The sequence below is a fragment of the Myodes glareolus genome, chromosome 26 (assembly GCF_982192425.1).
Source record: "Myodes glareolus chromosome 26, mMyoGla1.1, whole genome shotgun sequence".
Lineage (NCBI taxonomy): Eukaryota > Metazoa > Chordata > Mammalia > Rodentia > Cricetidae > Myodes > Myodes glareolus.
Window position 1 is genome coordinate 33,242,616 of NC_142051.1, and position 12,631 is coordinate 33,255,246.

At 42.7% G+C, this 12,631-nt stretch overlaps 1 long non-coding RNA gene across 1 annotated transcript in view; it reads right to left on the minus strand.

Moving 5' to 3' along the window:
• Positions 1-954: 954 nt before the first annotated feature.
• Positions 955-12,631, minus strand: part of LOC146889770 (uncharacterized) — a 40,481-nt gene continuing 28,804 nt past the window's right edge. Inside the window, exon 2 of the long non-coding RNA XR_014999726.2 lies at positions 955-1,762. This is a non-coding gene — a long non-coding RNA (uncharacterized LOC146889770). The remainder of the gene's footprint in view (positions 1,763-12,631) is intronic.

A 12,631-nucleotide genomic window follows, 5' to 3' on the forward strand; every position in this document is an offset into this window, starting at 1 on the left:
CCCTCTTTTGAGTTGTAGGGCAGGGCTGTCTAATCGACTAACAAAACATGCAACCTATTGTGCTGCCTTTGGTCTCCATGGAACTGTAAAGTAGGTGCTATTGCTGAAGACACCATACACTTCAGAAACAGGGCCTAGATGTTCCTGAGCTGGAAAGAAAAGAAAAGAATGTCCCTCCCTGACTAGCTTTCATGGTACCAGAAGACTCCATGCCAACTTCTAAAGGATAAAGACAAGCAACGGCCCAAACCATCCATACAGCATGGGTGAGGTATTGGCACACATTGTGGTGGTAACCAAACTCTTTAATTGGACCTAGTACACACTCAACAAGAAGGGTACCATGTCTGGTACCGGAAACCTAGCTAACTAATCAGTGTTAGTGAAGCCATGGTTATGGGAGAAGAATCTATAATTACCATTGTACTCAACCAGTACAACAGTTTATAGGCATTACCCACATACACACACATAAAGGTAGCCTTCAATCCCTCATCAAGGAAACGTCTTTCTTCAGTAGACAGAAAATCACTACAGAAACCACAACCAATCAATATGCAGAGTTCTGGAGTCCAGGCCCAGTAGACACATCTACAAAACACTCCCACACCCAAGACTCGAGGAACATTGGGAAAGAGGGGACAGAAAGATTATATGAGTGAGAAGATGAAGAACCTTGCTGTGAGATTGTGTCTCCTAGTAACACCAAAGACTACATCCAAAGTCTTATCAACACGATCACCCAAATGTAAGCTGAACTAGGATATCGGTGAACATGCCAAACTGCATGGAAGGGAGGTGGGGGATGGATGAGTCTTCAAGCCTACACAAATAACTACAGGCACCTGGGTAAAACTGGGAGCAGGAGTGGTGGCCTCTCCTCATGAAAGAGCACACCATTGGTCATCCGGTGCCAAATGGCCAGTCCTGAAAACATGTATGCACACAAGTAACTTTGTATGGACTCAGCCGGTTATATTTGGGAATGTATACACAAAGACAAATATGTATGCAATTACAATTGATGGAGAAAGGCCATGAGTTTGAAGAACAACAGGAAGTCGTATGTGGGAGGGTTTGGAGGGAAGAACGGGAAGGGAGAAATGCTGTAATTAAAATGCAATCTCCAAAATAAAGAAAAAGAAAAACTTGGGAACTGTATTACAAATTGGGAAAATTTTACTACTAAACTCTTTAAGTTAAAAATAAAACCCTATGTGAAATTTTGTCTAATTCATTACAGCAGTTGCTTTTCCAAGAAAAGAAAGGTAAAGAGAGAATAAATGAATGAATGAAATGCACAAAATTCAAAAGTACGCAAACACGGCACTTTTATCTCTGTTGTCCATCTAAGCCCACAGAGTAGGGTGGAGAGAAATGGGAGCCCAGCATCCCCACTGGCAGAGCTGCAGGCAAGCATCAAGATGGAGATTAATTGCAAACACTCAGTTTCCTCACGCGTGGTACTAAGCTTTAAACCGAATATTGACGGTGGCCAACATCTTCTCTCACCCTGGCCAGTTCCAGTCATCCAAGGTTTATAGTTTCCAGAAAAGTCTTCAGAAGCCAACGGCTGAAAAGAAAATTGCTTATCTTCTGGAGCCAGGACAATCCAAATGAACACTGGAGTGGTCCAGTGACACCGTATGACATAGAAGACAATCCACAAAGCATCAGGAGCTGTGTTGGGGACTGTCTAGTCACGTGACAGCCCAGCATGCTTGAGACGTTCAGGCAGGGTGCTGACACAGCTCCTTTATCCCTTAAAAAAGAATCACAGGAAACAATTACAATGTCAGTGAGAAACATAGATGGAGTGAGGTCTGATTTTTTTGCAAGACTGTAAAGCCCCAGGTCGGAACCCCTGCATGCGGTTTTCCTTAGTTCTCAGGAGAATGTTTTGGTGAAAATCATCTTAAAGAGCAGAGAGAGAGAGCTTAAATAAACTCAGAGAGCCATGCCTTCCAGAGGCTCCTTGTGGCTCCTCTCACCCACGTTGTGTAATCTATACCCTAGCTCTGCCCTCAGTGTTACAACAGTGAGCATCAGTCGGGTTAATAAATACTCCGAAGAAAACAGAACTGAGAACGAGTTCAGGGAGGGCTAGAATTCTCCTATGGGAGGATCCCTGGGTGTTTAGCGAATTCAGCCCTCTAGCCCAGACTAAACACTAAATAAACAGATGGCTGTTTATTCGGCTATTGCTGAGCCTCAAAAACACCAGGTTGAAAGCTAAACTTAATTTTAGACAAGCCTGTGGACAGGGAATGGCTTTGTTTTTCTAAAGCCCACGGAATGTTGCCTACACCCGTCCCACACATGGGTGAATCCACGGTGACCACTCAGGTCTCATAAGAGATGGCTAACAAACACTGTTGCTCAATCTATATCAAGGGGAGAAAAAAACCTATGTCAACCAGCAGCTGAGGTGAAACAGAACTAACATAGGCTGTTTCCTGCCTTCAAGGCTGCCACCCCTTCATGGAACACAAAATAGAGAGAGCCTTGAATTTTAAAATTTCAATTTGAAATTTAAAACAGATGTTCACAACAGTATTTATAGCAATAGATAGTATGGATGGATTTCTAGAGATATTTCATTTATCTCTTATTTGAAGTTGCCTGTGTCTGTCATTGTCTCGGAGTTTCCACGTGTTGCCAGGAATGGTCACTTGCTGAGGCCTTACAAAAAGTTGAGAAGGTATATGTCACTCCCGTTGGTAACTGCCAGCCACTTTCCAGAGGATCAAGACTCGCAGATGGTGAAGGGTTTTCCCTAATCTCTGCAAGTGAACATCCTTGGGGTTTGCAAAAAAAGTGGTCTTTAACTCCAAAATCCCTTTCAGTTGTTCCCATTTTGCCTTTTGCAGAAAAAAGACCCTCAAAGCATAATTTAATGTAAATAAAACCAATGAACAAAGGCCCTTACCTATGCAAGGTGTGCTTCATGATCATAAGTACCAAGTGTGGAGAGAAATAACTAATTGATTTTTGCCCTTTCTGCTTCTCTCTGCTTATCCCCCTACTTTTCAAAACTTATCTTTGTATCTTAGATTTACCTATCGCCATTGTCAAAATCCACTTGAGAACCCTCAACTGTAAAGAGTTTTGTGCTAAAATATGTTGTAATCATCAGTTTTCCTAGTCAAAATAGCACATTTTAAGAGTGATTTTACCAGTAATTCCTAGTAAATCAGTAATTGTTTATTACTTTCAAATGTATACAAATACATATTTTTAAATACACCATATGCATAACAAGCTGCCAGCTTCCTGCTGTTATATACACAACATGTTAAACAAAGCACTGAATTACCACCCAATAATACAGAGAGGGCAATTGCAACCTACCCTTTCCAATTGGTAGTTGCCAGCTAAAGTACCATATAGCAAAACATTCTGAGACCAAGACCAAACCAAAGTAAAGAAGTAAAGGGAATAATGAACAATGTCTGCCATGGCTTAGTGATGAAGGCGAGGTAGCTACTTCCCATCTTGAAGTTATTACTTCTTGCCAGACGAAGAAATAAAATATTAAAATGCTTTTCATTAAAAGTCGAATTCATAATTTACATGTCTGTCTATAAAGAGAACTCCGTGCTTATTTCTAACTCTCTGGACTTTTGGATGAGCTCCCAAGGATGGTTTTAATCAATGGCATTTCGGATGGGTAATTTTAGAGTCTGAGACAGCACTGTCTGGCATCTGACTGGGTGGGTTTCAGGGCTTCAATATGCCAGCAGCACAGCGCAGGCATTGAGTAGGAAAGAGAAGGGAAATGGATGAACGTTGAGACTGATTATCATCGGAAGTGCGCTAAATCATGGCAGCATCTCACATGGAACTGTCATACGAAAGCTCCGTGCATCTGGGAAGACCAAGTATTGAGAGTCGCCCTCCACCCCATCGCTACCCCTCTACCATGTCCGCCCCTGGACTCTCTCTCTCTCTCTCCTACTCACTCAAGGGACTGTTTGAACAGTAAGAGGTCCATCAAGAAGTTCTGGCAATAATATTAGAGTTTAAAATGGTTCAGTAAGTAAAAAATTACAAATAACTCTCTTATTTCTGTCTTCTTATTACACTTGCTCCTTTTGTTTTTGGTTATTTGTGTGTATGTGCCTGCACACATGCATACATGTGTGTGTGCACATGTGTGTGTCTGTACAGTCAGCCATTAGTTTCCTTATTGGTATGGACAGGCAAGAGGTTATTGGCTCGTAATGTACCACTTAGATCAACAATATAACTAAAATATGAACAAATATGAAAGTCCTCCTTTTTAATTGCCAAGAAACTGCAAGCACCTCTGTTTCTCCTCATTTATGATTCATTAATAAAAGCTGAATCCTCTCCAGGAACTGATGTCAGTGAAGTCCCTGACCTATGTCTGACTTAAGCACTGTCCCAGAACGCATTTCTCTTTTGATCATGTTGGCCTTCAAGACCTGCTGCAAGGATACTTACAGTAATACGCAGCAGACAGATACCATCGCTTGTGTTTATCAACTTTCTGGGGGTTGGGGGAGAGCTGACTAAGTCTCCCTGCTAAGAATCAAGGACTGAAATATATTTAGCCAATGAAAACACAAGCCAGAGAAAGCACAGTGGCCAGAGGATGTGTGTATGTCTTGGCTGGACAGGCACTGGGTCATTAATCACCTGGAGTTAAGAGGAAATTTCAGTGTAGTCTCCTTTGATTAAACCCCAGGCAAATATTGTCCTCCCTCCTTCCCTAAGCCAGACAAGATTTTCCAATGATAGCCTGGTATTCACAACCCTCTTCTTCATCATACAATCACCTTCAAGGGACCGGAAATCCCGAGTCTTACTGGAAGGTTTATACTAAACCTTGCCATTACAAAGGGATTCCTTCTGATATGCTCCAGAAAAGAGTGTTATTTAGTTCCATCTCTACTCATGTGACCCTTCCTTCGAGGAGATATTCATCATTCTCTGATGATAGCCCCCTGAGCCCCTACATCCTTTGCTGTATTATTTTTCTTCTTTCTACACATCAGCCTCATCCAGTAGAATGTAAACTTCATGGCGACCAAGACTGTATCTGTTCTGGTCAATGTTACCACCTCACCTCCTACCCAAGAGTGGTTCCTTCTATTTAGGAGGTTCTGAATGAACATTTACAGGTATATGAATGAATGGGCAACTTACAGAGGATGGCTGACTCTTAGGTTCTAACTAATTTCCAAGAGGGGATGTAACTTCCTTGACTCCATTTTGATAGCCAGGAGTAAAGCAAAGATTTGAAAGCAGTCCATCCAGAAAATTCTTTTGACTGTAACATTTTACACAGGAATCTTTGCAGGAGAATGGATTGCCTGTGTCTGGTGTGTCATCTCATCAAAGCTCAGATTAAGACCTGGATATGAAAACTTCAGTGGAAGAGAAAACCTTGTCTGAAAAAAAAAACCCAGCAAGACAAATGGGAATATGGGTATTCGAGGGATGGACCCAAGGTAGAGGAGATGAGATGAGAGACTAGAGAGCGGGAAGGAGGACCGCCCAGGTTAGCTGGAAGCGTAAAATGTTGAATGAAAATGAAATTTTTGTCTTGATAATGCTGAAGTAAGCATGCGCAGCCCATATATGGCGGCTCTGTTGAACTTGTCCATATTGGGCTTCATGGTCTAAATTGATGAGGATGACTGATCAGGTCTCTTTCTCAAGAGGGCACCAGATCTCATTACAATGGTTGTGAGCCAGCATGTGGTTTCAGGGAATTGAACTTAGGACCTTTGGAAGAGCAGGCCATGAACACTGACTGAATTCCTCAACACAATTAAGAGTGCCCACAGGACTTGTGAAAAGATGCTATTCACGACCATGGTTAGGCTGATTTGTAATATTTCTCATGATATCCAACTTAAAACAAAGGTTGACATTAGCTGAGAGATAGATCAGGCATTAAGAGCACACCCTGCTCTCCCGGAGGACCCAAATTCAATTCCCAGCATCCATACCAGGTATCACAACCATCTGTAATTGTAGTTCCAAGAAGATCTGACATGGTCTCTGTGGGCACCTACACACACGTGTGTACATGTCAACACATACATACACATAATTAAAAACAGTCAAAATAAACTTAAAAAAAAGAAAGTCTGGCAGTAACCAGGCTATAGTGTCATAAAGTTAGATTTTCTTTAAATCCAACACAGTTACTTTGTAGTTTTATTGTCTCTGGGAAAATCATTTAATCTTTCTCTGCCTCAGTTCCCACATCTATAAAACAGGATAATAATAGATAATAATAGATCTCCTCTTAATGGAGCCTTGTGAAACACAAATGAGCTAAACCAGGTAAAACACCCAGAATGTGGGTGCCCGTGCCTTAAGTTCTCAATAAATAGCAGCAATTGCAGTCTCTGCCACGACTTCCTTTCACACAATCAATGTGTAATGCAATTGAAACAGTTATAAGACATGGTCAAATTAGCTCCAGCACCTAAAACGAAGGAGAGCAGAGGAAATGGCCTGTTGACAAGACTCGAACTAACCATTGAGTTAATTCAGTGAGGGGTCATCAGTGTTTATCACACACCCAGCTCAGAATTCATATTTCAGGAGGAAACTTACTGCACCCAGTATCTACGTCACCAGAAGCCTTGTAATCACCCACACAAATGCTTGACTCAGATCTTTGATTTAATTGTGTGTAGTCCATTTAACATCACCAAATACGCAATAGGAACAGTTAAGAAAAATAAATCCTAGGCCAATTATCAGAGTAGCCATTGTCTTTTTCTCCCTTTCAGACATATACAGAGTGAAAACAGTGATGTGTGTATACGATAGGTATATTATAGTTATAAAAGGTATTATAATTTCTAAAGCACGAGCCACTATTTAATAAAAAATAAAATGAATTGAGTGGTTTGGAAATGCATGCCTGTAATCTCATCACTCAGGGGCCTGAGGGAGGAGGATTCCAAGCTAAGTGTCACTCAGAGCTACTTTGTGAGATAGCGTTTAAAAACTGAAACACAAAAATTAAGAAATTGAGGAAAATTGCCAAGAAACAGTGACATTAAGATATCACATACTACTTTGTGGAGAATTCTTCTCTTTATTCTTCCTGTCCTTTCTCATGAACACCTTTGAGAGAGGCAGATCGCTATAGCTGTATCTACTTACTAAGAATAATGCCGAAGCTCAGGGGAGCAAACAGAAATGTCAAGATCAGAATTGGAACATTTCTTTTCCAATCTCAAGCTCTTGCCCCCATCTTTCAGGCTTCTTCTAGGAAAGAAACGCTCAGAATCCCCTCCCTTTGTTGAACACATCTTTCCACTAAAATAAAATAATCTTTCCATAAAATAAAAATAATAGGGGTTAACTCCCTCCTTTATCTCAAAATAACAGAAGAAATGGTAGAGCCTAGAAGATGCCCCCCAGATAGCTGACCTAGCTTGCTGGTAGAATCTCATCTGGAATCATTTAATTGGCAGAGCTCGGAGTTCAGAAGGCTGTCCCACTACTTAGCTGGACTGCAGAACAAAACACCCGACGTGAAGCAGCTTTAGTGGGCACTTATTGCTCCTTGCAAGACTTTAGGGTATCTGAGAAGTTCAGGTATCAGCTCTCTCTGGGCATCTGTGCATAGAGGTGCATTGGAGGTCGGTTAACTATAGCCTTGTCTAGCTTAGCTTCCCTTGAGACAATGTTCATACGTTTGATCCTTCTCCTCCAAAAAAAATTATCCCTCACTTGTTCTTATGGCAGTGCCAGGAGTCTGAGAACCTACAACTGACATTTTCTTCCTTTTGATGCATTCTATTGGACCCAACCAGTCATCAAACCAACCCAGCGAGACAAGGGCTGAAGAATGAAATACCACCTCTTTTTTCGTATAAGCTAAATATTTACATAACAAAAGGAGTGGATGGAAAGATAGTTGTAGGGTTGAGATCATCTTGGCAAGCATTCCACCCTAGCTGCAAATGTGTTATGTCACGAAGAAGGAAAGCCAAGCATGTTAACACACACACGTTACACACAGCATCGATTTTGCTGTCACGTTGAAGCATGTTAATCAAGTAAGTGGTTCTGTGATAAATTATAATAATTTACACATCTTCTATTCCCAGCGTCTAAAATTGCATCACACAAATTGCAGGTATTCTATAAAAATAATTAATAATGATAAAAAGAACTGGCAGAGGGGAAATTACTGTAGCAGAAATCAGAGAAGCGGCTGAAGTGTAATTTAATCACTCACAATTACTTGTGCAACCCCAGCAGGGAATAACTGAACCTCCCTAGAGGTTCTGAGAGATACAGATTGGTGGTTCCCAAAATGTTCTATTTGTTTTAAAATAGGAAGGCTATGAAAATTCGGAGGATTACAAAGCCCTAACCCACCCATGGTTGAGATAGTAAAATGGAAGCTGGCAAAGTCTGAAAACAAGAAAGGAACCAGAATTCAGATCCAGCTGAACCCTCTACTGAACCAATGACACTGAGCCAGTGGTCCTCAACCTTCCTAATGCTGCAACTCTTGAACTCAGCTCCTCATGTTGTGGTGACCGCCAACCCTAAAATCATTTTCATTGCTACTTCATCACTGCATGTTGGCTACTGCTGTGAATCATAATATCAACATCTGATGGGCAAGATATCTGATATGTGACTCCCATGAAAGGAAGATTCATCCCCAAGGGCGTCGCGACCCACAGGTTGAGAACCCGGGCTCTAAGGCATTGCCCTCAGAGTGTTTTGCAAGTACTGAGTTCCAGAGGGGCTTGATAAATGCGAAACGTTAGACTGTATCCCAGGCTTACAGAATCAGTCTGGAGCTTTAACAAGGTCTGTTACAGGTCACTCAAACGCGTTTAGCAGCTGGAGATCTAGAGAGTGGCCAGTGGGCAGGGTACAATGAAAGCAGGGAGGAGGAACAGCAGGGTTAAGAATTTAAGGGGGATGAAAATGAGGCCATGGGAAAGAGAAAAGATGGAGCACATTAACCAAAATCAAAAATGTAACTATTTAAAACCTTGTGGAAATCCACTATTTTGTAAGGTGATTAATCTAAATATATAATTTTCGAAAAGAAGGAGTTTGAATGGACGTAAGCTGCAGGAGGGAATCAGGAATGGGTCTCCCAGAAGACATGCGTTATTAAACAAAAATCTCAGTGTCAGGTATAGGATAACTCTCTGTGAGGTTTTGATCAGGAGGCTCCACAGGCCCCCGAAACAATGCACGCTCTTGGCATTGCCATGGTAACTAGATGGTAATACCATATGGCTAAAGACACCATGCCCTTTTGTTGCAGGACAGAGGAAAATCAAGCCAAATCTCTTTCCTGCTGCTAGCTTGCATAGTGCCAAAGGATGATACACAGGCTACCGGGGGAGAATTCTTGGCAGCAGTCTTACTCAGTTGCAGTGCCTGCATGCTATACCACCAAACTGCCAGGCAAGATTTACTCAGTGGCGCACTACTTGCATGACTGTTATGGGGTTAACCAACCACTTCCGACTGGATTTGAGGTCCATTCCATGAAAGAGACTTTGTATCCAGCAGTATAAACGTGGTCAAAAGCCAATGGCTGGGAAAGTCCCAGGTCCCGAGGGTAAACTTACTTCTGTTATTTGATAAATAGACATTTTATCAAGCTGTCTTCTAAATGTATGTCTACACCCACCAATCAGTGCCCGTCTATCTTCTTCGGGGTAAGTAGTTAATACAGACACCCAACTGCTCCAAGAGCTGAGAACGCATCCCTAAATGAGCTATCTCTATCAAGACCCCTGCCCACGAGGCTCAGGGACCACTGCAGAAGAGGTGGAAAGCCTATTCAGAGCCGGAGGAAGGAAGGGGTGTTGTAAAATACTGTCTTCCAAACATGGCCTTAGTGGATTCACAGCAGCTGTGACCACCCACACACGCCAAGTCAGCCAATGTTCTAACACAGATGAAGGTCTCCCGAGACCCCAACCCTTGCTCAGGAGCTACAGGCAGTTGGTGGATACTGAAGGGGGCAGAATCCTTCCTCTGCATGGTCGTGGCCCCTGGTAGGTTGCTCATGCTTAGGTAGATGACGTCCTACCCATACGCATCTAGGCATCACTAAGGACTTAGTAGATTCTCAAAAATAAAGGAAGACGCAAATGGGGGAATGTTCTGGGGTTGGAGAGGGGGTGACTGGGAGGAGCTGGGATGATATCAAGATACACTGTATACATGGATGAAATTGTCAAGGAATAATAACTTAATTTTTTAAAGAGAAAATCTGGGTTTCCTACTAAATTCTTGAGTGCTGAAAAACTAGAATATTTGAGCCAGGCAGGATAGGACACACTTGTAATCCTACCACATGAGAGAGGCTGATGACGAAGGTTCCAGATTCCAGGCCAGACCCAGCCACGCGGCGAGACAGTGTCGCAAACACACTGAAACAGTCTGTCTAGCTGAAGTAACATTCCTCCCATATCTGAATACCAACACCCTGTTTCTTATCATTGAGTCAGTTAACAAATGCGTCCCCAGCACTCACCCCATTCAGGAACTACAGAAACACTAACGGCAGACCTTGGCCCCTGCAACCACGTGTCACGTCATGAGGAGCCAAATCTTTTGTGTCCTTCCCCAAGTCCTCTTTGTTTCCTTGTCCCTTTTCTTTGTCCTTTCTTCCTCACCCTGCTTCCTTCCTCATCTCGATGACTCTGGGGCTAAGATTTCATGTCTGTTGCTTTAAGAGCAAAGTATTTTATTCATCTGAAATTCCACTTACCACAGTAATTTAAAATGTTGGGGGAAATTCTGATTTGGCTGTCTTCCAAGTAGCCTGTATTGTAATATCAGCATGACCTGAACCCTGAATAAAAACAGTTCAAATCTTTGTGTAAGGAATTCTATATGGACATGACATGGCTTTGTCATAGTTTCCACTTTTGCCTGATGCCATGTTTTCTCAAAGAAGACAAGTTTGGAAAGATAAAATAGTGAAACAAAAACTAGAAAGGAATTATATTTGTTTTCTCAACTATTCAGAGGCAGGACATTCATAATAAGTTTAATTTCATTGAGGAGAAAGGGCATTTTTTTTTTCAATAACAGACTAATTTCTTTCCAGAACATAGAACGAGACTGAGACAAAGAGCCTGAAATCTGCAAGGTTATTTTCTGACGAGGGATCCAGGCCAGCACTAGATCACGAGCTGTGTTTATGGGATGTCACTCGGCCGTTCCGAGGCTCATGGGCCTGGTATCCTAAGTTCTGCGATTTGCGAGCACTACATTCTCTTCGCGCGCCCTCCCTCCTACTTCTGAGGAGCTCTGAGCCCCTTTCATTCTTCTTCTCCCCCTTCAAAGATATTCCAGGAGGCTGCTGCTTTTCAAAATCAGGACGGCTTGAAGTTCAGCTGAGAGGAATGAAATTTCAATCTCCCACACAATAGCAGACCCATCTTCTTTTCTTCCCTCTTGGCATAGTCGGAAGAGCGACTGCCCAGCAGGAACAATAGGACTCCTTTTCAGTGCTGAGAGGCTCGCTGCTGCGGGGGCTGCAGGCAAATAATCCTTGACAATCCCATGGGTGACATTTCTTACCCCTTATCACCCATACCTCACACAGTCAGAACTTGATAAGACACTTGGGAAGAAGATAACGCCTGCCATCGAGCTGTCAGAGGTAGAAATAATAACAGTCATCTGTTTATAGGAAAGCAGCTGCCCCATTGTTTGGGATTCATGAAATCCCAGTCAATTTCTCTCCCTGATGCGGGCCTACACCCCTTCTTCGTGTCCCTCCAAACACTTCGGGACTTTAACGACAGGCATTTGGCCCACAACCTTCTGAAACAATGGACCACGTGGGATGCAAATATTTCATAACCATCTGCAGTCTCAGGATATACTTTAAAAATTGTGGAAGAGATATTTTTTTAAAATCATATGGAAGCTAAAAGGAGCCCACTCTTCTTTAAAATAGGCACAAAACCCAGAATTATTACCACTATTCCGGGACTGATGCTAGTCTGAGATGCTGAACCCCCAAATGTCAAGGCAGGCCTTAGTTTCTCAGAGGGCAGTTTTAAAGAACGGAGATAGGGTGGCTGCCCAGAATCCAGGTCACAGCCACGTGCATTGCCTTTCATCGGCTGCAAACAGACCAGCAAGGCATCGTGGGAAGATCATTGTTCTCTTACCTTTGAGCCAGAGTCCTCCCCTGGCTACAAAAGGGTTCCCTGCTCTGAGGATTGACCAATGTCAGCAGTAAGTGGCCCCCTCCTTGGAATGGGGCTGAGGCGTGAGACATTTTTCTTCCACGTCTACCCGTCTGTGGCTGAGAGCACTAAGCAGCTTTACCTTCCGGATGAAGCACACAAGAGAAGAGGAACAATGGAAGCGATTCCTTCTGGTCCTCCCCGCAATGTGCCATCTCACTTCCAACAGCAGCCAGACTTCTCTTCTGAAACAGTTACCTAGAGAACCTTATTGTTTCAATAAGCAGAAAGTGCAGGTTCCTTTGGCATCTGCCATGACTTCCCTAATGTCATCATTACGTCAAAGTAAGCTGAACTGACTGTCTTGTAGGATTTTCTTTTAGCAAGTCTGGCAGTGACCAAAGGGTATCAATGAGGGACAACACAGAGATGGGGTAAGT